The following is a 27,798-nucleotide window of genomic DNA, read 5'->3' on the forward strand; positions in this document are numbered from 1 at the left end:
GCAAACGTCAAGCCGCCTGCTATCGCTGTATCTATCGATGATTTCTGTGTTGTTTACTAGGATTTCTCTGGCGATGGTTTGGTTGTGGGAAGAGATTATATGTTCCTTAATGGAGCCCTGTTGCTTATGCATCGTTAAACGCCTAGAAAGAGATGTTGTTGTCTTGCCTATATACTGGGTTTTTTGGAGCTTACAGTCCCCAAGTGGGCATTTGAAGGCATAGACGACGTTAGTCTCTTTTAAAGCGTTCTGTTTTGTGTCTGGAGAGTTTCTCATGAGTAGGCTGGCCGTTTTTCTGGTTTTATAGTAAATCGTCAGTTGTATCCTCTGATTTTTGTCTGTAGGGATAACGTTTCTATTAACAATATCTTTCAGGACCCTTTCCTCCGTTTTATGAGCTGTGGAAAAGAAGTTCCTGTAAAATAGTCTAATAGGGGGTCTAAAATAGTCTAACACAACACCTATACCCCCTATTAGACTATTTTACAGGAACTTCTTTTCCACAGCTCATAAAACGGAGGAAAGGGTCCTGAAAGATATTGTTAATAGAAACGTTATCCCTACAGACAAAAATCAGAGGATACAACTGACGATTTACTATAAAACCAGAAAAACGGCCAGCCTACTCATGAGAAACTCTCCAGACACAAAACAGAACGCTTTAAAAGAGACTAACGTCGTCTATGCCTTCAAATGCCCACTTGGGGACTGTAAGCTCCAAAAAACCCAGTATATAGGCAAGACAACAACATCTCTTTCTAGGCGTTTAACGATACATAAGCAACAGGGCTCCATTAAGGAACATATAATCTCTTCCCACAACCAAACCATCGCCAGAGAAATCCTAGTAAACAACACAAAAATCATCGATAGATACAGCGATAGCAGGCGGCTTGACGTTTGCGAGGCACTACACATCAAGAAGTCAACACCAGCAATCAACAGCCAATTATTGCACAACTATATTCTACCCACCTCAAGACTCCGCTCCAATATAGAAGCATCAAGAAATATGGACCAATAGGCTTTCTACAAACACTTCTATTCAATACCCATTGTTTGTGTTCTGTCTTGTGTTGATACTTTTAATACCCTATTAATATCCCCTCTTGTTCTGTCTTGTGTTAATACCACATCACCCCTCCCACCTCACTCAAATGTAGATATAAAATCGGAGATACGTAAGTTCTAATCAGTTGTGTATTTGTGAACTAAAGTCTTTGAAAATGTAATAAGTTTTACGAAACGCGCCCGTGTCGCGTCAGACTAGAAATAAAAATGAATTTTGGAGAATTGATTTTTGATTTACCTCCAACAGTGAAGCGTAATGTACGAAAGATTGAGAAAATTCGTGTTAGAATTATTAATCTTACTTTTTCGGTCATATTTAATAATATATATATATATATATATATATATATATATATATATATATATATATATATATATATATATATATATATATATATATATATATATATATATAACCTAACCTAACCTAACTTTTTCGGCTACCTAACCTAACCTCACCTATAAAGATAGGTTAGGTTAGGTTAGGTTGGGTTGGTTAGGTTCGGTCATATATCTACCTTAATTTTAACTCCAATTAAAAAAAAAATTACCTCATACATAATGAAATGGGTAGCTTTATCATTTCATAAGAAAAAAATGATAGAAAATATATTAATTCAGGAAAACTTGGCTTATTAGGCAAATCGGGCCTTGCATAGTAGGCTGAGAAGTGCGTTCTGGCTACTAGGTACGACATATACATATACAAGCTGTACCTGCCACGCGTTGCTGTGGCTCTCTCTGGTTAAATGAAAAAGAAAGAAAACAGAAAATTCATGTTACTAACTTGTTTAATTTCACAATGTTTGTGTGTATATAACATATTTTTCTTGTTCCACTGTCTGTGAAGATATAGAGATTTTCTGATTGCCGACTGTAGAACAGGAAATATATAAATGTCCATGTGAGAAGCAATCAGTGTCTAGATCTAAACCGCACAATTCTAAAGATTGGTCCTGAGCTTTGTTGATGTTGATTGCAAACGCCAATCAAATTAGGAAATTACAATCTCTTAAATTGATATGGCAAATCCGTTGGAATCATAGGAATGTGAGGAATGAGGACATCTTCACCTTTGAAAGGTCCTGCCAAGATTGTTGCTTCTACGACGTTGCTGAATAACTTTTTACTGCAAGCCGTGTGCCGTTGCTAAGCTTTCGCTGGTTGATATTTCGTAACATGATAATTGGCACGCCGAATTTTAATTGAAGTTCGTGCAGTGGTGGTATTCCTGGCAGATCGAGTGAATTAAAAAATTCTGTTGGATAATTAATCGCTTCATCTACTTCCACCGCAGTGTCGACGGACTTGTCTGTGACTGCCTTGCTTTGTACGTTAGACTGAAAAATATTGTAAAGTTCTTAGACGTCTTTGTTCTTGGCCTCAAGAATAGCTTGTTCACTCAGCCAATCGTGATTCTTATAATTGGCTTGAATATTTGGAAATACTTTTTCAACCAATTCTTCTTTTGACGTCACTAAATTGTAGAAGTTATGAGGCAATGAAATTCGTCCTGAGGTCAGATCAACCGGCACGTTTCCGTTCCCAATTTCCAGAAAATGATGTGAGAATATCTCAGCTTATGAGTCGTTTTGCAGTTGGACATGCATATTTGTAGTTAATTTTAACATCTTTACGTGGCGCCACAAATTAGAGTATTTCAGGCAAGCATTTATTTCGTCCACTAGTGTTGATCTAAGAATTACAGGTAATGTTTGCATGAAATCTCCTGCAAGTAATATTAATGCATTCCCAAATTGTCTGATGTTACCACGCAAATCTTGCAATGATCGGTCAAGAGTCTCGAGCGATTTTTTTATGGGCCATTGTGCTTTCATCCCAAACAATAAGTTTACATTTCTGCAATACTTTTCCCATGCCGGATGCTTTGAAAATGTTGCACGTGGAAGTTTCAATGAATCGCATGTTCAATGGCAATTTCAAAGCCATAGTAGCAGTTCTTCCACCTGGTAGCAATGTCGCAGCTATTCCAGACGATGCAAGAGCTAAGGTAATGCCATTTTAAGATCGAAATGCGGCCAAAATCAATCTAATTAGAAAGGTTTACAGATCCTCCTGACGCATCTAAAATGATTTCTCCAAACCCATTATGGAAAGTTTGAATTATTTGATCGTAAATGCCTTTTCGCTCAAGCGTTAGCTTAAGAAGATTTGATTGCACATAAGATAACAGATCACCAGTGTTGTAATATTGTTCAAGTAAGCTCTTGCTTCTCTAGTTTCCCCTTTGGGTTTGTCGGGGTTCAGTTCCAAGGTGCCATCCCCCCATTATGTGACCAATGCTCACCAGGCTGCCCAGTATCAGCGGTCGGGCCCATTACTTCAGGGGCACAAGTTTGTGGCTGTGTGGCATGCCCTGAGGAGTATACGGCTTCCTCCAGGCTCTGTACTCCGGCTTCTTTCTGACTGCTCCCCAATGGTTCATTGCTTGAACTGTTGGAAGATGCTTCATTTCATTGCCCTGTGGAGCTGGATGTTTAAGTAACTTGGCTTCTGGATTCCCTGGGCTTGGTTCTCAGTGTGTTCACATGCGGGGTGTATCTAATGTTCTTGTGAACTGGTGATCTTGCTTTTGCCCCATTTCTATGGAATGGACCATCGATGCTGTATCTTCTGTTGGCTCTGTGAGATGTTCAGTTGCCCCGAGGTGAACTTCTTCACATCAGCATGGAACCAGCACCTTCTCCCTTACGTGGCCTCAATCTCCAATCACAAGGCTCTCATGGTGGATGCCTTGTGAATGGACTGGTCGAGGTGCATTTACCTTTTCCGCATTCAATTGTTGCTCAGGGTGCTGTCCAGTCTGGAGTCATACTTGGGGAAGGTGATCCTTCTGGGTTCATTGGTGCCCAGCCCAGCCTTCGTTTCTGGCTCTTCTGGTCCTGTGTCCAAACCCGAGCTTTTTTCCTTGGCTCAGTCTCTTATCACCAGATTGGCCCAGCGATGTACAGGTACTTCACTAGTTTGAACTGCTCTGCTCTTCACATCTGGAGTTTTTGAAGTGTTGTCACACTTCACACACACTCAGGTTGTCCACAGTGTCATCAAGTCTAGCCAGTTTGTAGTCTACCCTCCACAAATATCATGTTCTGATCGCCCAAGATATTCACAAGAATGAGGCTTTGGTTGCAGTCTCTTCTCACATGTTCTGGGTTGATATTTGGGCTCATTGGTTTTGGCATTCTAACAGGATTCTTATGGATCAGTATTTAGTCACTGTTCCTGATCTCAATTGGTTATATTACTTGGACAGTGTTTCCTAGCCTGGATTCTGTTCATCATGGTGTCTCCTGCCTCTCCTCCTCCCTGGGAAGACCCATTTTTCTTCTTAGCTTCAGGGAGCCACTGGGGAGCTCCCCCAGAAAATCACCATAGAATACCAGTATTATGAAATGCCTCTTTCTGGAGAAGCCCTGGTGACTCCCTCATTCTTCCTCCTCCCTCCCTCCAGGATTGTTGCTTCATCATGGAGTTGTTGATCATTAGCTCCTGGACCAAGCTGGGGAGTCAGCTGTTGGCCGAGGCTTGGCTACCTGGTGGTGTTAATCAGTACTAACGAGTTTAAAGCTGGTTTTAGTTCTGTGTGAATTATTTGCAGAGTTACTGGGCAGTTTCAAGGCTTCATTTTCTGTGAACCTTCCGGCTGTCTTTAAAGCTTCGCTAACTTCCAAGAGGCTTTTTTTCCAATGAGGTAGAGAACTCTCACTCCACCCTGTGCCTCTATAAGGGGAATAGGTTCTGGCTCTAGTCCCTGTGGACCAAACAAAATTTCTTCAACTAACAGGACCTTTTAGAATGGAGCAATCTATTGCTCCATTTGCGATCAGCAAGATAGCTACATGGAACCACTGAGGCTCCTCCAGAAAGAATCATTTCATTACATTAAGTGCCTTTTTTTTTTTTAAATTTCCACCTTATGCAAATTTGTTAGTAGCAAACACATGGTTAATTTAATGAACAAAATTACAATAACTGCTCAATGATTCAATGTATTTTCATGTCTCTTCAATGATCTTCCTTTTACACAAATATAAGTTTATTTTTCATCCCCTTGCTCATGCTCACTTTTAAAATTCTCCAGAATTGTAGCGAGATATATTTAATATATTTTATTCTTTTATAATTAAATCTATATATTTTGTCATGTCTTGAAGATTAAAGCTAAATCTACTTCACTGATTGCTTAATACTACTTGAGAGAGATATTGGAGGGGGAAACCCCCACTTTTCTAGCATTTATAGTCTCTCATTCCTTATGCTCTTTATTCCTTCATCCTTATTTTTACAAATTAACTGGCATGTGTCATTGTCATTAATCTTTTATATATTATATAATAGCCTTATATAATATACTTATATAATATATAATAGCCAAACTCTCACAAGTCAAGCATGGCCTCAGGCCAGGCCTGGGGAGTAGAACAACTCCCAGAACCCCATCAAGCAGGTATCACCATTCATTAATTTCATGAACAGGCTTCTTACAAGTAACATACAAAAGCTGTTTTACATTCTAGAGCAAGTAAACCCAGTCTGTTCTCTACATTTGCTAAAAAAAAAAAAAAAAAAAAAAAAAAAAAAAAAAAAAAAACTTACCAGAAACAAATGAACCCAAGCAATCCACTTATCCTATCTGGAGCATACCTGGCGAAGGCTCTGGGAGTTGTTCTACTCCCCGAGCCCGGCCTGAAGCACACTTATCATGGCCAAGGAACAGAAAACATCAATATTACAGTGCTTTGACTTTCACCAATACAGTACTGTATATCGCATTTTTAAGGGATTGTTGATTCGTTAACAAATGTAATGTATTAGACGAGAGGATGTAACCAGCTATCCAAAATCCAAAATTATCCACTAATAAGTATAAATAAAAATGTTTTACTGAATGCAAACATTAAATAATTTGTGCGCATCCTCAAGCTCTTACCCTTAGCACCTCTGGGTAGGAAAATATCTTCGACCCATGACACCTGACTGTGAGGTTAGTGAAGGGCTGACACTTGTCCAAGATGAACAAATCATTATGCTGCATCTGTTTGTTCTTATGCTGGCCCTCCAGATCCTCACGGTAGTCTCGATGGAGGTTGATCTGTGATGATACCACAAACCAGCGACGGGACGCCCTGTTGTGTGTACACAAACAATTTAAAATTCATGCGCTTCTTGCTTGCAGTAGCAAATATGAAATACAGAACAATCATATACAATACTTAATGATAATTTTGCCATTTTCTCGTGTGTGAGCTGTTGAGAGAGAAACCGAGACAATCGTCTAATGTAATACCTAAAACACCACTTCCTAATGAGCCTCACTTTTGTAGGTCTATTATAAATACAATACAGGGGTACCTCGGTTTAAGAATTTAATCCATTCCTGTAGACGGTTCGTAACCCGAAAATTCATAAACCGAAGCAAAATTCCTCATAAGAAATAATGGGAAATGAATTAATCCATTCCTGACTCCCCAAAAACTTCACTTCAAAGTAAATTTTATACCTAATTCACCCAAATCTTCACTATAAAAGTATGTTCAAGTTATTACTTACCCTTGCAGATGACTCCTGTTGACGTATGGAAGATGGTGAGGAGGGGAGGAAGAGAGGTGTTGCTGTTTGGAAGGGGAGTCCCCTTCCATTATAACATCAGACAGTGATGATTTTTCTGGGGTGCACTCTCTGGCACATTTTGTCTGCATACCACTAGGTCCTGGTTGTGGCTCAACTAGGTCCTGGTTGTGGCTCCACTAGGTCCTGGTTGTGGCTCAACTAGATCCTGGTTGTGGTTGGTTGTGGCTTGATTTTCTCACTTTTCTCACAAGGAAACATTCCATTGAAGATTGTTTTTCCCTTCTTTGCAACACTTGTCTGTAGTGAGGCATCACATTGTCATTAAAAAGATCAATGCAATGGCCTACTACAGCTTTATCTGGGTGATTCTTTTCAGCAAAACTTTGCAGTCCTTCCCATATTGCACACATTTTCTTAATTAATAAGGAAGGGACATTCACATTCTCTACTGCCTCCTCTTCCTTCCCTGAAGATTTGTTGTACTGTGTAGCTAATTCAACAACACGAGTACCATTTTCATGCTTATGAATGATCTCGCTTTTCCTCTATGCTTATTCTCACATGTGATTCTTGCTTTGAACCTTACCACTGGCTTTCTTGGGACCCCATGACGAGATATACAATAACAACTTTTATGCTCAAATGGCCAAAAATCTGACAAAAAACTGTAAATTCTTGTGAAGAAATCAGGCGGGATAGTCACTGGGCGTGAGGCACTGGTAAACTGAGGCGCGATCGCCATGCCACCACGCTCTAGGTCGGCCGTACGCGTATCAACAAACTCGTATCCCAATGAAAAGTTCGTATCCTGATTTGACTCACAATACCAACTTAGTGGTTCGTTATGGTGAACAAAACATGCAGATACATATATCCTGTGTATATAGTGTAATAACCGACAAAGTATTTGTTCACTGTTTGATGAACATAATAATTGAATCAGCAATATGCACACCATATTTTTGAGTACATCGATGATTCACTCATTTTATTATATAAATATATCACACTACACACTATTGAGTAATATTACAGCAAAAACAACAAAAAATCAGAGACATTGAAATAATTAGGTAATTATCTCTTTGTGGCCACTCCTGCCTGACAGCTGGGAGCAACAGACCATCTAGGACGCACGCTGAGTCAGCGCCTGTTTTTTGCCAGACTTCCCCGCCCTATAGCGGGCAATATATGCCACTTACGACTTTTTTATTATTTTTCACATGATCAGAGAACACAAATTAATAGGTTTAGAAGAAAAAATAATTTTTTTTTTTGGTATATGCCTGTGGGTGACAAATGCTAATTAGCCCTGAGCAACACAAGGGTTAACATTTGTGGTCCATTCTCTCTAACATTATTCCTGCCACTTACCCATGCACTGTAATGATTTACTTTATATATACAGTATATAAATTAAAATTTCAATCTGTTTCAAGATGGAAGGGAGATGAGGGTGAAACAAAAGGGAAGAGGAGGAGAAAGGAAAGGGCAAGAAAAGGGGAGTAAGAGGGGTAATGAGGGGAGGGAAGAGGAGGAAAGAAGAAAGTTGGAATGGAGGGGTGTGAGGAGAGACTATCCCAGGGACCCCTCCTAGTATAATATATATTCTTCAAAACTTAACACATAAAAGATACAACTCTAATAATGAATCAAAACCAGGTATGTAATCAAGAGCTTACTGTAATATTCAACTTTGATAAAAAAAAAAGTACACTATCTGAGAGCCACAAATTTACACATCTGCTCCATAAGTTTATCACGACTCAGCCTTAGAGTAGCGCTTCTGTATTTGGGCACAAGGGAAAACCCAATGATTTGGAAATCGCCAGGCTTACACTGGCTTTCTTCCTACAGGGGAGTCTTGGTGGGCTGGGTTATACACGGGTAGGGAGACGTCATATCCCCGACGATATGTAAACGAGGAAAATCCTCTGCCAGCCATGAGTGCCTTGCCACGTGCCAAGTTCAGTGTTGTGTCAAATATTGGAGGTGTTCCCGGCAACATGGTGAAGAGGAGATGGTTTTCACCCTCTGACCAGCTGTGGAATATAACCAAAATTATATTCAACAGTATAAAAAAAATCAATATGACTGCACTCTAGTTTAGTTCATTTATTATTATGCATCCCAAACCTATTCCCAAAACTATAAAGGCATATAATAGGTTCAGGAACTGAACCCAAAAATTCAATTAGCTAAGCAAATTACAGTCTAAACTAGTGGAGCGTGTACATGGCTTTAATGTATATAATAATTCATGTTGTTGGGGATAGAAAGCCTGTGTATGTATATAAATATACTGACCTTCCCCCTCGATGCAACCCACAACAGTTGCTCGACTCTCGGGTATACTTACTACTAGGGCATTAGGTGAAAGAAAATGTGCCCAACCATTTCTGTCTTGGCCTCAAGCAATTACTGTACTGGCTCAAAAGTTAGCCAAAAACACATTAGTTTACCTCTCGCTAACATTTGGTAAGCAGCCTTTGTAATGTTGGGTGTATCTTTGTAATTACACTACTGTACTGCAGTTTTAAAATATTTGTCATTATATATATTGGCATCTGCAGTTTGGTTGTATACGCTTTAACTAGAACTGTCTACCAGACATGAAAGACCTTACATAATATAAAAAATATAAAAAATAATGGAAAAAATCTAAAATTTAATCATGGGTTAAAATAAGTACAGTACAAGACCCAATTACTACATACTGTACAGTATAACCTTGAAATTCAGCTCAGTAGCATTCTGAACCCCATCCAAATTTTAAACGAATTAAATTTTTGTTTTTATCTTTCATGAAGTTTGGTATCACTTTTCTTACTAAAAATTATGAATATATATTTTTGCTTGTTTCCACACTCAAATAATAATCAGATTTTTTCCGAGAGTAAAAATAGAGCATCAACTGGAAAGAAATGCTCCTCCCGAACACAATCCATGACACACGGCTGACCCTACACTCAAATGGCTATGCCCTTCGACAATCCACACGCAAGAGAACATAACAATGCAAAAGGGCAATTGGCTTATGTACAGCAACCCCTATTTGTACCCATCCAAACTCAATGGAACATCACATCACTTCCTTCATCTCTCCGTTAACCTTATAAACTCTTAATGCCTCTCCTTATTGCAATGCTGTAAATTCCTTAGTTCACTATATTCAGGCTTTCCACCAACATTTACTGTCATAGTCAAGTATATTTTTGTAAACAGCCAATGGTAACCAGCAGCAATATTTATACATTCTCAAAGAAATGACAGCCAAGATGGTGGCAAGTACTGTATTTCATTAACAGAAGATGGTGTCAAAATAAGATTTTGTATGATAATGAAGTGTTCATGTTACATGGTCTTTTTAATGGTGCTAAGAAAACACATATTGGCACTGAATAGTGATAAAAGCAAAGTTCACTTACTAAGGAAGCATGGCCAGTGTCTGAGCGATCTTATCCTTCCTCAGGTTATTTTCATTCAATGTGTCTACTGGAGGAACGAGGATGCACGCATCGTGAGGATTGGGAGTATAATACTCGGAGTTGAGTATGGTGTCGATGATTTCAAAGAACTCGCGAGACATTGGCTTGATGGCTATGTGGTCTTCATCCACGTAGCGAGTCATGGGATAAACGTACCTGTTGATATGGACACCAATTACAGAATTTTGTACCTGTACTATAGTAATATGATACAGTACCCGAAAAAACCAGTGCTGAATGTAATGAAGCGTCATTTTCTGTGCGAGTCCCAGAGGCTCCCCGGAGCTATCCAGGCTGATAGGGATAGTCCTAACTTTTGGCATCAGTCGATGTGGGTGGAGTTCTAGGCCTACCGGGAACCACGGCCAGAACCTGGCCCCTTCAGAGAAGCACAATGAGCAATGGCCTATAGAAATGCACATGAGATTTTGGAACATTCTATATCTGCCATCGACCCAGACAGGCACCCAGAAAGGTAAGCGCCTCGAAACAAACCCCTATTCTGGTGAAACCAATAAAAATAACAAAACAAGTGGACAGAACTCCCCCAAGGGAAAAGAGCAAACAAGCATGACGTCACACGAGCTGCGCCGCATGTCTGCGCAGCTCCCCCCTCCTTGGGAGGGGGAAAGGGGAGCCCCAGAACCGCGCCGGCGATCCAAACCTCCAATTCCGAGACTAGCTATCAAAAGACGTGAAAACTGTCGACTGGAAGGAGGGAGGGTTGCTGGGGAGCCTCCGGGACTCACCCAGAAAATTACGTTTTATTACATTCAACGCTGGTTTTCTGGGGGGAGCCCTTATGGCTCCCTGGAGCTATTTCACCAAAGACTGAGGAAAAAGGGGACTTACCCGGGAGGCGGTCAGTGCTCCACACCTCAACTCGAAGTCGAGACAGGCTGCAGACGCCGACCAAAAGCAACACAGGCCCGACTAGGCCCAGGAACGTTCATGAGGTAGCGTGCAGCCAGGACCCTGTTCAACCGCCAAAAACCTCGTGCCCGAATGTCAACCCAGGACATGTTCCCAAAAATGACGGCAAGAGCAGCGAACTAACGAACGTCATGGGCACGGGGATAGACCGCAGGCTGGCTAGGCTTAATAACCCTGCGGACAATCTGAGAGACCCGTACCCACAAACAGGGAAGAAGGGAAACCGGATCAACCCAAAGTACGTCCAAGAACACAGAAGCCGTGGCGCGCAAATAATGGCGGAGAGCCCCAACCGGACACAAAACATGATGCACCCCTGGCCTGACCAACCAAGCATCAATAACCCAAGGACCCCTCCGGAAAGCAGCAGTCTCATTCTTCGCAAGAAATAAAGGAGACGGCTGCAGACGAACAACCTATCTGCCGGACCGAAAGAGCAGAAACTCCTGTGCCAGAGGAGAGCATGAAACTCCCCGACCCAACCCTTGGGGGCCAATGCCAACAGGAAAAAAAAGAGCCTTCGAAAAACAATCCTGAACCGAAGGGGCCACAACAAACCGAGGAGAAGAAAGATAGGAGAGCACTCTGTCCAAAGACCTGGACGGCTCAGGCAGCGCATGAGCTGGCCGGAAGTGAAACAACGCACGAGACAGCTTGCGAAATGGCGCAGAAGTAACATCTATACCAAAAGCGAGCTGAAGCGGCTCCGCCAGCACCGCACGATATGAGGCGACAGTATTCCGCATAAGATGACGGTCCTGGAATAACCATGAGAGAAAGGACACCATCACCCGAACCGAAAGCGAAGTACAATGACGAAGAGTCAGAAAGAAACGGAAGGACCGCCAGGAAACTTCATACTAATGCCAAGACGAAGCCCACAGGTGGGATACCATCGACGAAGCCACCTGATCACCATACAAATGGTGATAAACTCGAGTCAAAAATACCAAATACAAGGACTCGAGGAGAAGAGCGAACCAAGCTCGTAACAGACCGGGCCGATCTTCTGGAAGAGGTGGAGCTGCGGAAAAACCCCCGGGTTCGGACACTGGGCAAGCAGCACCTGAAACCAAAGCTGGGCCGGCCACCACAGGGCCAAGAGGACAACTCGCCCCTAGCAAGTTTCCAAGCAAGCCAGGACCTGGAGCAACAGCTGAACCGGAGGAAAGAGGTACAGGAACCCCCACCTAGACCAGTCCTGCAGAAAGGCGTCGATCCCGACAGCCTCGTGGTCGGGGAAGGGCGCCATATATACCAGAAGACGCCTTGATCACACCGACGCGAAGAGGTCCACCTCCGGGTGCCCGAACGTCTGGCAGAGCCAACTGAAAGAATCGGCATCGATCGTTCATTCTGTGGAAAGGAAAGGAATTCCACCAGGAGAACCAAACCCCGAGAACTCAGCAGACGAGTCACCCGAAGCGACCAACCCAAAAGAGCCAAGGACTGCATCGAACCCCCTTCGAAATATTAGGCCCGATTTGCCTAATAAGCCAAGTTTTCCTGAATTAATATATTTTCTGTATTTTTTTTCTTATCAAATGATAAAGCTACCCATTTCATTATGTATGAGGTCAATTTTTTTTTATTGGAGTTAAAATTAACATAGATATATGACTGAACTAAACCAACCCTACCTAACTTAACCTAACCTATCTTTATAGGTTAGGTTAGGTTAGGTAGCCGAAAAAGTTAGGTTAGGTAGTCGAAAAACAATTAATTCATGAAAACTTGGCTTATTAGGCAAATCGGGCCTTGCATAGTAGGCTGAGAAGTACGTTCTGGCTACTAGGTACGACATATATATATATATATATATATATATATATATATATATATATATATATATATATATATATATATATATATATATATATATATATATATATATATATATGTCGTACCTAGTAGCCAGAACGCACTTCTCAGCCTACTTGCATAGTAGGCTGAGAAGTACGTTCTGGCTACTAGGTACGACATATATATATATATATATATATATATATATATATATATATATATATATATATATATATATATATATATATATATATATATATATGTCGTACCTAGTAGCCAGAACGCACTTCTCAGCCTACTATGCAAGGCTCGATTTGCTTAACAAGCCAAGTTTTCCTGAATTAATATATTTTCTCTATTTTTTTCTTATGAAATGATAAAGCTACCCATTTCATTACGTATGAGGTCAATTTTTTTTTATTGGAGTTAAAATTAACGTAGATATATGACCGAACCTAACCAACCCTACCTAACCTAACCTAACCTATCTTTATAGGTTAGGTTAGGTTGTGTAGCCCAAAAAGTTAGGTTAGGTTACGTTAGGTAAGTTAGGTAGTCGAAAAAAAATTAATTCATGAAAATTTGGCTTATTAAGCAAATCGGGCCTTGCATAGTAGGCTGAGAAGTGCGTTCTGGCTATTAGGTACGACATATATATATATATATATATATATATATATATATATATATATATATATATATATATATATATATATATATATATATATATATATATATATATATATATATATATATATATATATATATATATATATATATATATATATATATATATATGTCGTACCTAGTAGCCAGAACGCACTTCTCGGCCTACTATGCAAGGCCCGATTTGCCTAATAAGCCAAGTTTTCATGAATTAATATATTTTCTCTAATTTTTTGTTTATGAAATGAAAAAACTACCCATTTCATTATGTATGAGGTCAATTTTTTTTTATTAGTGTTGAAATTAACGTAGATATATCACCGAACCTAACCAACCCTACCTATCCTAACCAAACCTATCTTTATAGGTTAGGTTAGGTTAGGTAGCCAAAAAAGTTATGTTTGGTTAGGTTAGGTAGTCGAAAAACAATTAATTCATGATAACTTGGCTTATTAGGCAAATCGGGCCTTGCATAGTAGGCTGAGAAGTGCGTTCTGGATACTAGGTACGACATATTTATATATATATATATATATATATATATATATATATATATATATATATATATATATATATATATATATATATATATATATATATATATGTCGTACCTAGTAGCCAGAACTCACTTCTCAGCCTACTATTCAAGGCCCGATTTGCCTAATAAGCCAAGTTTTCCTGAATTAATATATTTACTATAATTTTTTTCTTATGAAATGATAAAGCAACCCTTTTCTCTATGTATGAGGTCAATTTTTTTTTATTGGAGTTAAAATTAACGTAGATATATGACCGAACCTAACCAACCCTACCTAACCTAACCTAACCTATATTTATCTGTAAGGTTAGGTTAGGTAGCCAAAAAAAGCTAGGTTAGGTTAGGTTAGGTAGGTTAGGTAGACGAAAAAACATTAATTCATGAAAACTTGGCTTATTAGGCAAATCGGGCCTTGAATAGTAGGCTGAGAAGTGCGTTCTGGCTATTAGGTACGACATATATATATATATATATATATATATATATATATACACTGTATATACAGTATGACATATAGACATAAATGTGCTACAAGGGGTTGGGGTGGGTCTTGTCCAACCCCTTCCCGTCGAGGGTTAACAACACACAGGCCTAACGGGCTGACAGCTATAGCACAGGGCAATTTGCCAGGTGTTCAGAGGAGAGGGCCGAGTAAGGGAGAATGAAGGGTAATGACTCGAGGGCACTTTATACAATGATCTGGGGAGTAGGGGTGTGGAAACCAGCACCCACACTAGGATGTTGGTATCATTCCCTGCTTGTCTCAGAAATTGATGCATCTTGGATACACATTTATTTCTGAGATCAAGCAAAACACATGGAGATTTTTTTTCCTTAATAAATGAAAGTAGTAAACATATCTTGCATTTATCATCAAGAAAATAGCACTTATAAACAAATAAGCATGACATAATTGAACGTGAAATAACTAAGTAATACCTGTGGAGTAAAATTCAGTAGCATAATGCACAAATAAACAAATTATACAGGATGGCTTGACCATAATGAACAGAGAGTACAGAGGCTATGAAGAAGCCTCTAATTTAAATTGGTGTGCAAAATTAAAGGTGTAAACTTGTGTATAAAACATAGACTAATCAAACAGTATTGCTTGTAGATAATAGGCTATGCAGGACTCAATAATTAAAAATAGGTGTACATTTGTTTCTGCACAATGGGAGAGGTCCAAGAAAATACTAAGGCCATGTGAGGGGATCAAACTCACATCCTTGGAGTTTAATTGTGAATATGTTACATGCAAGATTATGGTGCACTGTACAATATGGACACAGGCTTATGGGGTGCTGCACTACTTGCACACTAAATGAAACTTCATTATTTCCTTACCTGTAAAAAGCCAGTTATACTAGTTTAATATATACTGTTTCCATTAAACAGTCCCCACACAATCCTGTATCCAAATATTACAGCACCTCATAGGTCTGCATTTAACATCTTCACATGCTCTGCCCAAAATGCTTTTGTGTTAATGACTTTGCAAGAATGTAATGCTCAAACTCTCACAACCCAATGTACCTTCTTGTATATAAATAAATAAATTCAAATTTAAGTTACTCCTCAAAAAACTTCAGCATATCTAATATACTGCAGTCTGAATTTTACAATTACACAGAACATGAGAAAAATCAGTTGGAGCCATAAGAAGGATTCGAACCCGCTCACTGGGTACTCCCAAGCACGCACCCTAGACCACTACAAGTACAGTAATTACCTAAGTGTAGTTATAGGATGAGAGCTACGCTTGTGGTGTCCCGTCTTCCCAACACTCTTTGTCATATAACACTGAAATTACTGACGGTTTTGGCCTCCACCACCTTCTCACCTAACTTGTTCCAACCGTCTACCAATCTGTTTACAGAGTGGTTCTCTATGTGCGGGTTCTAGGTACTCCTGAGCACGTGCCGTAGACCACTACAAGTGTGAGGGTTCTGGGTACTCCCGAGCACACGCCCTAGACCACTACAAGTGTGTGGGTTCTGGGTACTCTTGAGCACTCGCCGTAGACCAGTACAAGTATTCACCTAGTTGTGCTTGCAGGGGTTGAGTTTTGCTCTTTCGGCTTGCCTCTCAACTGTCAATCAACTGTTACTAACTACTATTTTTTGTTTTTTACACACACACACACACCCAGGAAGCAGCCCGTAACAGCTGTCTAACTCCCAGGTACCTATTTACTGCTAGGAAACAGGGACATCAGGGTAAAAGAAACTCTGCCCATTGTTTTTCGCCGGCACCGGGAATCAAATCCGGGCCACAGGATTACATGTCCACCGTGCTATCCACACAGCTACCGGCACCCCAGAACCCACAAGTGTGTGGGTTCTGGGTACTCCCGAGCATGCGCCCTAGACCAGTACAAGTGTGCGGGTTCTGGGTACTCCTGAGCATGCGTCCTAGACCACTACAAACGTGTGGGTTCTGGGTACTCCCGAGCACGCGCCCTAAACCACTACAATTGTGCGGGTTCTGGGTACTCCCGAGCACGCGCCCTAAACACTACAATTGTGTGGGTTCTGGGTACTCTTGAGCACGTGCCCTAAACCACTACAATTGTGTGGGTTCTGGGTACGGCCGAGCACGCGCCCTAGACCACTACAAGTGTGCGGGTTCTGGGTACTCCTGAACCTCCTTCTGTGTAAAATGGCAAAAAATAACAACATTTATAATACTGTAATTGGTTTTTATTTATGATATACAATTTAATAGAATGCATGAACCATTAAATATGACAGGGTGATTAATATTTTATATCCTGCCTTTCAAGAATTATATCTAGCACTGTAAATCCTCTTCTTGCTTAGCAGTACCATATACATTATTTTTTCAGCACTAAATGCAGAGGCAGTCCAGTGCCCAGGTGCCACAGTATATCCAAAATGCTCCCATTTTTAACCCTTTCACTGAAAAAACATTTTCCAACACTATATTATTCAACTTTTCTCCAAGTGCACCCCCCCCCCTCCCATAAAAAGAATAACAAATACTGTAACAGTGCTCAGTGATCAAATCCTCAGGACTTCAACTCCTCATATTAGGCACTGAGCCCAATATGTGCTGCCATCTGTTGACAACACTCAAACATGATTCCCTTTCTCTCTCTAGGATAATAATGTCTTCTTCTTGTTCATGACTAAGTCACCCTTATAAAACAAAACAGGTTCCATATACTGGGTACATGGAAATATATTATATATATTATATATATATATATATATATATATATATATATATATATATATATATATATATATATATATATATATATATGCATGTATGTATAACTGAAAACTCCACACCCCCAGAAGTGACTCGAACCCATACTGCCAGAAACACTATGCAACTGGTGTACAGGAGACCTTAAACGCTCAACCATCACGACCGGAAAAAAAATGATGGTAGCCGAGGCTATTTCCCCATCATCCCACGTGCACTCTGATGGTAATCTTGGGTATGGTATTTTATCAAATCACCTCATTTTTGGAGGCCACGTGAGCAACACAAATGCGAACAAGCCTGAATGGTCCCCAGGCGTTTATGCAACTGAAAACTCCACACCCCAGAAGTGACTCAAACTCATACTGCCAGGAGCACTATGCAACAGGAGTACAGGAGACCTTAACCGCTCGACCATCACAACCGGACAAAAGATGATGGTAGTTTTCAGCTGCATATATGCCTGGAGACCATTCAGGCTTGTTCGCATTTGTGTTGCTCACATGGCCTGAAAAAATGAGGTGATTTGAAAAAATACCATCAGAGCGCTAGCAGGATGATGGGGAAATAGCCATCTTTTGTCCGGTCATGATGGTCGAGTGGTTAAGGTCTCCTGTACACCAGTTGCATAGTGCTCCTGGCTGTATGGCTTCGAGTCACTTCTGGGGGTGGAGTTTTCCATTGCATATACGCCTGGGGACCATTCAGGCTTGTTCGCATTAATTAACTTGTTATAAATAAAAAGTGGACAAACACAATATTTTAGCACTTATGCCTATTTGTTTTATTTATGATATTCTATTCTTTAAGATCACTTAATAACTTTGTATAAAGTTACCAGGATCATTTTTTTCATTAGAGAATAGACTCAAAAACAAATTGTTTAAATACTGTACGAAAATATTTAAGAACTAAATTTAAGAATGGTATCAATGGAAAAGTAATTCATGTTCTTACTTGAAAAATGCAACCAGTAGCGAAACAAAAATATGCGGTGACTGGGTTAAAACTGTTTCCAAGACAAAATCCCAGACGCCACCGGAATGTACAGTACAGTATCACATTGCTTGACTTAATTGAAAAGTTTCAATAACATTCATATTAAAGCACATACTCAACAGCACCTAGAAGATAGACTTCTGAATGCCAAGTACGATGAAGTCCTAGAAATAATTCTCAAGTTTGAGAACTGATATCGTGCTCTTAATATATGGACAACACAGAAGCAAACATTGCTTATTATCAATGTATCAAACTTATAACTTGGTAAATTGATGTGAAAGATTTCTAGTGATTCAAGAGCCCCTCTTGAGGCAATCTCCATCAACCATTCTGTTACTTTTCGTCCACCAAGTTCAAGCTCTAAAGTAATTAGATTTGTGGCAGAGAATATAAGTCTTTGCGACAGTAAATATAGAGCATCTGTAACATTATAGGGACTAGAGATGCTCAAGCATTTCAACCGAGATAATTCATTAATATGAATTTCATCTGTGTCCTCGCCTTCAACTTCACATCTTTCGCAAGATGTTACAAGTGACAGCTCCTCTATAAACTGGCACATGTTGATCAGCTGACATAAAACCTTAACATTCACCTCATTAGTAAGGTGAAACTGTAATATTCTCAGAGATGATCCAGTTGCTTGCAATGATGGTATGTATAACTTAGTAAGTCATCATTACTCATGTATACATCAGCACAGATAGTTAAGTACTTGCAATTAATTGTACAAAGAAGCTCTTTAGCAGTTTCACTGGTTGATTTAATCTTCCAAGGACCTTTCAGTAAATGCAAACCAACATGCTCCAACTTTCTATATTTAGTAAAAATATCACGTAATTTTGATGCCAGGCAAAATGATGAAAAGCTCATCTCTCTTAGGTTATAATTGGGTGTTTTTTTTCGTAAAGACTTGGGACCCCTACCTAAAGTTGATGGAGTTACAGGTGGAAAATCAAAAGAATATTTGCTCAAGACCCAATTTTCTGAATTACATGTGATACATCTTATATCTAGGTATGCATATAGAAGGTGATGCAAGAACTCCCGCACATCTCGGTGGCTTCCAACATCAACATATTTTAGTTTCGGGAAAGAGATTCTCATATCCTCATCATTCTGGATTTTATGATTCACAGAATTTTTGTCTAGACCATCAAAAAAGCCTGTGTATAAATTATCCTCAAGACCCTCCCCACCAACAATGACAATTTCAACAGTAGATGATATTTCCTCATATATTTCATATTCTCTGACAACAACAATAACTGTCTCAATGCCAGGAGCAGTGTGACCTATTTCTCTCAAAATTTCCCCCTTGGCAAATTCTATTCTCAGATGAATCCATTTAATCAAGGGAGAATTTTTACAAATAGTAACAACAACAGATGGGCAGTCAAACTGTAAATTAGCAGTGTATAGCTTCTCTATTCCGAAAGGTTGAAGCTTCAAAAGAAAGTTTTTCAAGGTAGCACTGCAGGGATATGGGACAGTCCTCACACTCTGAAAAAACATAATAAAATGTTAAGATATAGAGTACAAATGATTATGTGTGTGTAAACATGAGCACATATGTATTATGAAAGGAAACACCAATGCTGGCACTTTCAGCATTTCTGCTTGAAAGGACATTTTTTGGTGCCTGATAATGAAGTGAGAACGTTGGAGACCAGGATGAGAAAAGGGATGATGATCAACTACATGTTAATTGAAGTAACCAATCAACAAGTAATCCAAAGTCACATCATCATTGAGAGCCACTCTTTAACCTATGAGTCCTGATTATGCCTCAGGATCTTGTGGTGAATGGGTGCCCATGGCCGATGTTCCCGAATTTCGCATAATTCATCAGTTGCAGGTCAGGTCAAGTCAAGGCCTTGTTGAGCACTGCAGGCTACAGGACATTGCAAGGAGCAGCTTATCTAACCTCAGAATGTTACTCAACGATATCTCAAGAAAGTTGCAAAGTTGAGCGCATCGTGGAAGCAAGGTCAAGGACTTAGTGTGTAAAGCATCCGTCCTGCTGAGCATAAACTGAATGGAAGGTCATTGTTTGGCTCCTCCTCAAATGAATTGAAGGGGGTTGCATGTTTCCTAAAGACAGTCCCAACCAAGGACTGGTATGTGCTGAGTCAAGCAGTGCAGTGAGTCAACATATGCAAAAGCAACCTGCTACTGTGATTACCCAGTGACAGTGTAAGAATAGTAGTACAGTGTAAGAGCCTGCTATGCTGGTAGACATTTTGTGTGAGCAGTGAGGTCCTAACAATTATTTTCCAGTGATTATTTGCAATTTTATAATGGTCAGTACAGTGGTCTGAGTGTGAGCAGAGAAAGTTCCAGTAAAGTATCTATGCATTTATTTTGACTGACTACTGACTGCATGTATAATAGTGCATTATTATTCATTTGTAGTTAATTACGAGCTTGATTTACAGTTCTTGTACAGTAAGAATTCTCGTTTGTGAAAGTGTACAAAAGTGGGAACATTTGGAGTTAGCTAGAGCAGTAAAGACTCTTAATCTGAAAAGCATGTGCGGTGTTAGGAGAATATATAGAGCAAGGAATTAAACGGTCATGAACAGATATGAAGTGCAAAACTCAATAAATCAAAAGACTGAACACATTAAAACAGTTTAGTAATATTCAATGAATGTATAATGGTTGATTGTTAAATAATAATAATTAATTTATTCAATTAGGGACAGCCCTGGAAACACAAACCGAAACTGTCTCTATTTTCCGCTTGTTACAATTTGTAATAAAGTTGTTACATCTTGGCTTAACGTGTTTATGACGTATTAAAACGTTGTTACAACTTGCTATATTGGTTGTTATAACTGGTTAGGAAGTGTCAAAACTTGTTCGAACGTTGTACCAACGTCGGAGTTTCGGTGTGTGTTTGGCGGGAGGAAGCCTATGTATATATACTTTAGACTTGTTTTGTGGTCTTCCCAAGGTCAAACTACTGGCCTTCTCTAGGTTGGAATCCCACAACAGTTGCCTAACTCCTGGGGACCTATTTACTGCTAGGTGAACAGAGGCATTAGGTTAAAAGAAACATGCCTAACCATTTCTGTCCTGCCTGGGAATCGAATCTGGGATCCTCGATTTTGAGATGAGAATGAAGCCAACTAAGAATAACGTGGGCAAACATAGTGTACGTGGAAGCAACGATTGAGTGTGAACAATTGCAAAGGACAAGGCTGAGTGGAATTGGTTTGTAAAAAATAATGAATGAATGTATCTTATTGTTTATATAGTAAACAAAATGAATACAAAAATTCACAAGCAGCACTATAAACCTTCAGATTGATTGCTTCTGCCCCTATACATTTTGTACACAATTTTTTTTTTTTTTTTGGCAAGGGGGGGGGGGGAATTTGTATAAAAGAAAAATTTAAAGGAATATTGTTCTTTCTTCCTTGTTGTATCATACAGGAGGACAAACACATTTGCCACACAACATTCAGTTCCCCAATAGGTAAGCTGTATAATTCTGATTTTGTCCGAATCAAGAGACGGTCAAACTCGGTCACAACTTTGATCACATTACCTGAAGATTCAAGTAATCAAGGTTCAAATCAATGAGTGGTCAGCAGCCCCTAAGATAATATCATGGAGGATATTACTTTACCAAACATTTATTCTATAGTATACTGGATTGCACAGTCACAAACTAAGTAAAGGCATAAATGGACAAGGTTTTGGGAGTTCTTCTACTCCCGGAGCCCGGCCTGAGACCAGGCTTGACATACTGTACTTAAAAATACTTATGAACCATTTGAATTTTTAGGTGAATAATATTAGGTCAAGCCAGCTATTGTGTTCCTGGAGGTGATTCAATCCAAAGGCATGTAGATCACTGAGCTCACCTTGCCAAATCCAGCCTTTGTGGAGAACATCAATTCAAGAGTCATCAAAAGGACAGGGCACTGGCACTTAAAGCCGAGAGATTCTAGCAGCTCTGAGCACGCTACTCGCAGCTGCTTGCGGAGTTTGGAGTCTTGTTTACCAAACCATCCTTCATCATCCCACCACTGCTTAACTTTCACCATATGTTGCTGTGAAAAAAATATAAAGTACCGTAATATTTTATTCCAGCTGATCAGGTAAAGTAATCCCATCCTCTATACCACATATATCTTACTATACAAGTAGTATTATGAATATTTAATACAAAAACTACAATTTTTCTCAAAACCAAAGGAATTAAAAGCTAATACAGTGCTTATATCAGCTAAAAAATTTAAATGTTTATAATGTAAATATAATACACAGCACTATAAAACTACGGAACATAGTTGAATAAAACACACTTTTCTTAGCCAATCTCTCACTTGCTCCCCAAGACAGTGCCTGAGTCCAATTAAAGTACTGTACTGTACTAGTTGCACACCCGGCTCCAGTCAATATTTACCCCACTGTTGCAAGTAGCTTGGTAAATGCTCTCACCATAAAGTGGAGGAGACCACTTGCTCTAAGATAAAAGAACATAAACAATCTACACACTGTAATCCATATAAGCCAGAATATCTGCTATGGACATAAAGGAAAAGGCAGCCCACAAACCTGTGGACAACATGAGCTCACAGAGAAACAACAGGCTCATGAAACTGAACCACCCAAAGAGTCACCTCAGAGACAACCAAGCCCAGGAACAAGGAAAAACAGACACAGGATTAATGAACAAAGTGGCTATCTGAGCCCTTTGAGTGGCATGCAGGTAGTGCCACACCACTGCCACAGAACAAAAGCATGAAGAAACCTGAGAACTCTCTAAATGGCCAAGACAAGACATGCACTTTGAAAGCCAACAGGACCCTCCATCACGGCTACAGGAAAAGAGAGACAAAAATATTCAGTATCAGTTTATGTCCAATAATCAACTAAGAAAAAAATCACACCTGAAGTCAAAAATACAGAAAGGAAAATTAAAAAAAAGCATGCCAAACCACCTGGTACAGCCAAAAACATGACAATTGAAAACTCGGTAAGTGTACACCATACAGTTGGAAGCATACTCGACATAAGTCTATACGCAAAGTTTGACAGATAACTTCGAACCAATGAGGAACCTTTCTTGACTGAATTGCTGAAAATAGATGGAGCCTCGGAAATATATGCACAGGTTCAAAGCCCGAGTCCAAAGGCTCACAAACCAAGCCAGAGTCAGCCGCCAATGAGTCTGAAGGATCACCCTAATGATGTAAGTCTGAAAATAATATGGAAAATTTGAACTAGAGGGAAACATACTGGAAATCCCAATGTCTCCAGGATAACAAAAAAGCATGTACTGCAAATCCCTTGCAATCTGAGAACTGGTCATCACCAGAAGCTTTCAGTTCCACACATAAGGCAGCCATGGGACAGTGTATGTCTTTTTTGGGGGTTCCCAAGGCTGCTCTGGGGGTGTGTTTAACTGAGGCTAACTTTTCATCACATTATGGCTCTGTGTAATCAAACTGCATCAGTCATAGGTGTATTCTTGGGTTCACAGCCTTCAGCAGTTTGCTGCTGGATATTCTTCTCGATGATGGCCTGTTCTGACATCCTTGGTTTATGCTCTTTTTAGGTTCAATTGCACCTTTGATGTCTATATTCTTCAAAATAATACCCACCAATACTACCAGTAACTTCAACACTACAAATACTGCAACAGCTCTCCTTCAGGTAAACTTCTTCCCTGGTGACAAAGCACTATGGAGAGGGTGGGGGTGTCCTGTCTACTTCCTGTTCTGTGGCATCATTTCTTTTCTAGTTTTCATAATTTTAACACTTTCGCTCGGTAAAGACGCAGGATGGTGTAAAAAAATTAGTAGACAAATGTTCGGTAACGACGCAGTATGGTGTCAAAAATGTAAAAATTTGGCCTGCTTTCAACTTTACTGTGGGAGGGGCGCAACACGGTTTTGGACATTATATGCATATACTCCTGTAGGAAATTTCATTGTGAATACATTGATACCAAAATGAAAGACCTAGGATCAGAACTGAGGTAACAAAGTTGAAAATTGTATACACATTTTATTGCTCTTTATTAGCGCTCACGGGGGTAACGCTCCGTCACTTTCTCTGTTTGCTGTTGGTAGTACGCCGGGCTTTTGGACTTTATATTTGGATATACTCCTGTAGAGAATTCTATTGCGAAGACAATGATACCAAAATATAAGACCTAGAATGAGAATTGAGGTGACCAAAGTGAAAAGAGTGTACACTTTATTGCTCTTGCATGCTCCATGATAACACGTCTCACTTTCTCTGTTTGTTGCGGATGGTACGCTGGGCTTTTGGGCTTTATATGCATTTAGTCCTATAGAGAATTCTTTTGCAAACACATTGATATCAAATTGAAAAACCTAGGACGATAATTGAGATGACAAAGTCGAAAAGAGTATTCACTTTTCAGTATTACCACGCTCTCTAATGGAATGCCAGGCACGCCTTGGGGTGGCGCAGTGTTCTCTTGCGGGTAACCTTGGCCCACTTTCATCTTGTCGGCGGGTGAAGCGCCCCGCAGTTTTTGACATTATTTGCCTATACTCCTGTAAGGAATTCTATTGTGAACACATTGATACCAAAATGAAAGACCTAGGACGAGAACTGAAGTGACCAAAGTGAAAAGTGTACACATTTTATTGCTCTTGCTCACTTCCGGGTAACTCGCTCTCACTTTCTTTGTTTGCTGTGGGTGGTAAGCCATGCTTTTGGAGTTCATATGCATTTAGTCCTGTAGAGAATTCTATTGCGAACACATTGATACCAAATTGAAAAACCTAGGATGAGAATTGAGGTGACAAACTTGAAAAGAATTTACACTTTTCAGTATTATCGCGCGCTCCCGTGGAATGCCCGGACCCACTTGGGGTAGCGCGGCACTCACTCGCTCAGAACAATAAAGTGTTAAGTTGCTTCTAAACAACTCTTGCCTTAGGCTAGTTAAGACCTGACTACAATAGCTCAGAAATCCAAATTTGAATAAACACAAATAGTCATTTTCTAAACACAATTTAGATCCTCCTGTGCATGTTTTTTTTTCTTTTCAGTCAATGTGACAGGGCTCATGGCTGGAAACTTGGTGTTGGTGAGGGTGCTGTCATTTGGCAGTGATCAGGGGAAGTAGCCAGTTGTGAAATTAGTAACTTAAAAAAAAAGACCTGTGTGAGTTTATGAACATACTTTCTATAGTTGCTCCAATCAGGATGTTTGAAAAGATCTTGGTTATCTAGTTAAACAACACTGCTGTTAGGAGTATGTAACTGTCAACCTCAAATATTAACTTTCCTATTCATTCATAAGCCTGACAATTTTTTCTAGTTTATAATGTTTACAAATACACACACTATAAAGCAGACCTACCACTAACAGTTCTTTTGAATCTAACAGATGTTCATTACATTCTCCTGTCTGTGCTAAGATAACATCATCTATGGTATCGTCACATATATCGGTTGCAGCAGTTGCATCTCCAGACTCTACAGAGCGTGGCTCTTCACTGTGGTGGCAACTCGCTTCACTCTCACCCAGATTCAGATGGGAATCTTTGGGAGCCAAATGCAGGCGATCAAACATATTCAGGAAAGGCAAGTATTTCTTTAATCCCATAGGGACAGCATTTTGGAGAAGCAGGTGAGCCAGCCGGATAATTACGATGGCATGGAGTGTTGCTGGGACATGTCAGACAGGACTCCCTCATGGTGGGGACACCACCACTTCCTGGTCGTGGTGCCAGGCACAGGAATGACTGTCCCTCAGTCAAGTCAGTCTTGCTGTCATTAACACTTCATGATGCAACTCAGAACTGTAAATACATAATAAGATAAATATAAAATAATGTGAATGACAGCTTATATGTACAATATATTCAGTCAACCAAAATTATTAACAGTGTGTGTCAACTTATTAACTGTGTTCAATTAGGTATAAATGTTTTTGATACAATGATAAAACATATTACACTTAAAGATTATGTTATAGCATTTCAGTTCTTGCTTTATCTGTTTCCACATGAGTAAAAGAATACTGATAAATATTAGAATCATGAGCAATCTGTCAGTCAGAATGGGTACATCAACAAGCTCTCAAGCTATAAGACTGATTGAGGCCAGACAACCTTGGCACCATATTGCATAGCAACTCTATGTTTGATAGAGGACTATATAAGGCATTTAATTTGAGGGAATGAGGATTTAGGCAGATCTGATATAAGATTTAATGGATTGCTCTTGAGCCATGTCATTGCTAGTAATGATTACTATGGAATGTCACATGTCTTGCAATCTGATGACTATAATTAAGTTCTGTGGCAGGGAAGGTATTATTCCTGCTACCACTAGCTCTTCTACTAGGGTTCCAATCTGCCAACGTTCGGAGACCAGCCAAGTCCAAATATAGACAGCTTTTCCCCTATTTCTTTCTGCTTTGTGTGTTTCTTAGGTGATTTGGAGTTAATTTTTGTCACTGAGACCGACAATATACCACTGTCAGTGCCAACATCCAGATACATCAAGTGCCAACCTCCGGATATATCATATTACCAAACACCTAGAATTATCCTTCCTAGATATCTATCGATCTATCAGCTTAAATTTGGAGGAGCTTACAACTGTTTGAAAGGAATAAAAACCAAAATTAATAATTTTAAATTTTTTATTTTGACACCATATTATTTTCCTTGTAATTCTTGTAAGGCCTATGGACCTGGATGACAAAATACTGGCCTCAAATATTTTCCAAAAATGTTCATTTGTAGGTATCTACCATATTATATCTTTGGCAGTCTAGTCTCTCTGAGCATTCCCAACTGTAAGCATTCTCTGCTCCCTGGGCCTCTCACAGGCTGCTCAGCAATGGGAAAAATTCTTAAAATCATTTTACTTTTCTAAGTTATTTGTTGGATTATAACCATAAATTTAGTGTCAAAATGTTTGCAAATTAATTTTCTAGCAAATAGAGGAAAAAAAAACACATCTGTATTTATGCATGCAAAAGACTATGCATGACTAATGAAAATACAAATGTTCATGAATAGCAATCGAACAAACTGTTCTAGTGCCATTGTAATGTTTACTATCGGAGTATGGATGATACATTTTAGTGACATTGGAATGCAAAGGTTTTAATTGATGTACTTGTGGTATATGTATGCAGATGTTCTAACAATGGAGGTTTTTAAACTGTTTTTAAACAGTGCCTACAAGTTTAACACAGTGGTATTATTTAAGTTATAGAAAATCAAATTTTCTGTTGAGTGAAAGAAAAATAATAGAAGCTAGGCAGCTGTTCACACTCCACTAAACCATACTAAATATAATCCAAACAAATTAAAACTCACCTAATCAATCCTAGCCTAACAGTGTATTATATAATAATAATAATAATAATAATAATAATACTAATAATAATAATAATAATAATAATAATAATAATAATAATAATAATAATAATGTTTACTTAGGAAAAAGTACATAC

At 39.3% G+C, this 27,798-nt stretch overlaps 1 pseudogene; it reads right to left on the bottom strand.

Annotated features, from left to right (window-relative positions):
* Positions 1 to 18,245: 18,245 nt before the first annotated feature.
* LOC138363395 (uncharacterized) lies at positions 18,246 to 25,975 on the bottom strand (annotated as a pseudogene).
* Positions 25,976 to 27,798: the final 1,823 nt, after the last annotated feature.

The sequence above is a fragment of the Procambarus clarkii genome, chromosome 11, assembly GCF_040958095.1.
Source record: "Procambarus clarkii isolate CNS0578487 chromosome 11, FALCON_Pclarkii_2.0, whole genome shotgun sequence".
Lineage (NCBI taxonomy): Eukaryota > Metazoa > Arthropoda > Malacostraca > Decapoda > Cambaridae > Procambarus > Procambarus clarkii.